This window comes from Arachis ipaensis, chromosome B06 (assembly GCF_000816755.2).
Source record: "Arachis ipaensis cultivar K30076 chromosome B06, Araip1.1, whole genome shotgun sequence".
NCBI lineage: Eukaryota > Viridiplantae > Streptophyta > Magnoliopsida > Fabales > Fabaceae > Arachis > Arachis ipaensis.
The window spans coordinates 74150115-74152607 of record NC_029790.2 but is presented as its reverse complement, the minus strand read 5'-3'; positions in this window follow the sequence as shown (position 1 = coordinate 74152607).

The window sequence follows — 2493 nt, the reverse complement described above, 5'->3', positions numbered from 1 at the left end:
ATTGACTATCAACAACCATTCTGTGATGCATATCAAGGCAATGGCTATGGTGAGCGCTCTTTTGATTATCAACAACCACCACCATACGCCTATGAACCCCCTCCTCATCATAACTTTGGACTACCAAACTCACAAGCCCCTTTCTGCCATTCACCTCCATATGACCCTAACCTTCAACCACCATACCAACCACCTTATGAGCCATATGAACCATATATAGAACCACCCCAATTCCAACCCAATTACTCACAAGAACCACCACTTCAATATTCACCATCTCCATATCCATCAATCCAACAGCACTATGATCCTATTTATGAAACCCGAGTGCATCAAGAGACAAAGGATCGTTTCAAAGAAACAGTGGATCGATGTCAGGCAACCATTCATCAATTGGGGCAAGCAATAATGAGTCAATTAGCTTCCCGATGTTCGGACACTCAAGGAACCCCCATGGCTTCATGTGGGCAATCTAATGAAGAATGTAGCATGAAGGAGATATTAGAAACTCCAGTGGAGGAAGTGGAGGAAGCCGGAATTATTGAAGAAGAAGAAGTGGTTGAAGACTTAGGAGATGCAGAACCTCCATGGGAAAGTCCAGTCATAGAACCCCCTTTCAAGACGTTTAAAATTGATGCTGAGGAGGGTGTACAACCTCCAAGGCATATCACAGTTGAAGACTTGGAAGAGGTTGATCAAGAGATGGAGATTCAAGAAGAAGAAGAAGCACAACCTCCCATGCCCTTGAAAAGCAATGAAGAGGAGATTGAATTGGAAGAGAGATACCAAGAGGAAGAGGTTGAAATTGAAGAAGCTTGCAAAGAGGTGGTAATTATCAGAGAAGAGCACAAGGGAGTGGATCTTGCAATTTCATTAAAAACACCTCCCCTTAAGTTGCCATCATTCTTCACAACATTCAAGTGGGTAAAATTCATATCCCTTAGCTTTCTAATTCCACTTGAATATGGGCTACTGGAGACGGATGGTCAACTTAGAGCTCTTTGTAACATTAAGAGTAAGAGGAAGATGGTCAGTGGTAAGAATTGTCCTGCAAGGTTCATTATGGTTGGAAGCTTTAAGTTTAAACGCAAGGGTTGGTGTGAAGCTCAATTGAATGGGTCTAGGAAGTTGTTTGGACGCTTTAGTGAGAATTCTAAAGCTGAACCACCCGGATGGAATCATGATAATCAACTTGAAGACGGGTGCACAAGCAAGATTTGGGACCCCGGAATTCAATCTAGAAATCAGCACTCTTGGGGCCTTGTCACTTGCTTTAACTTACTTGAAGGATTTCTGCGCCTAGTTTGGGATCCCGGAGGCCATTGGAATCACAAACATTGGTGGAGATTCCTGGATCAGTACAAGCACAAGCCACCATAACACAGGAAGCTTATCCAATGTCCAACTTAAGGACTTTAACTAAAAGTACTAGGTGGGAGACAACCCACCGTGGTATGATCGTTCCTTTTTCATTTTTATTTAGTTTTGTTTGTTTTTGAGTTTTATTTTACTTTATATTGAACCTGGAGTTTTGCATCACATTCATATTAACACTGCATTCTGCATTTTTTTTTCAGATTATCACAAAAAAAAAAAGGAAATTTTTGCACGCGACGCGACAGCGTCACCGACGCGTCCGCGTCGTATGTGCGTTCGGAAGAAAATGAGGTTGAACAGAGAGTCACGCGAAAGCGTGGCTGGAGGCGCGCCATTAGCACAAATTGACTCCACGCGACCGCGTTGATGACGCATCCGCGTCATTTGGAAAAATAGCCTCCCACCCAACCGCGTCACCCACGCGGCCGCGTGACCTGAAATCGGCGTAAAAAGGGTGTATAGCAGAAAGTTGAGCTGGAGTTAGGCTGGACTCGTGCTGGAAGCCCAAGCCCTACCACGCGAACGCGTGCCCCACGCGTCCGCGTCATTTTTAAAAGAAAGGCCACTCACGCGATCGCGTCGACCACGCGATCGCGTCACCCAGAATTTTGGCAAAAAGAGTTTCGAACAGAGAGTTGCGCGACCGCGAGGCTGCACTCCCGCCAATCGCACAAAAAAGGCCACGCGATCGTGTGACCCACGCGTCCGCGTCACCTGACCTTCTTGCGCATGGTGCACGAAATTGTGATCTCCAGGCTCGAACAAATCCTGGTAATGGCTCCAAAGCTTGGTGCTCTGATCTTAATTCATAATTGTCACAACTTCGATACAACTAACCAGCAAGTGCACTGGGTCATCCAAGTAATACCTTACGTGAGTAAGGATCGAATCCCACGGAGATTGTTGGTATGAAGCAAGCTATGGTCACCTTGTAAATCTCAGTCAGGCAGATATAAAGTGATAATGGTGTTTTCAAATATTATATAATAAAATAGGGATAGAGATACTTATGTAAACATTGGTAGGAATTTCAGATAAGCGAATGGAGATGCTTTTCGTTCCTCTGAACCTCTGCTTTCCTGCTATCTTCATCCAATCAGTCTTACTCCTTTCCAT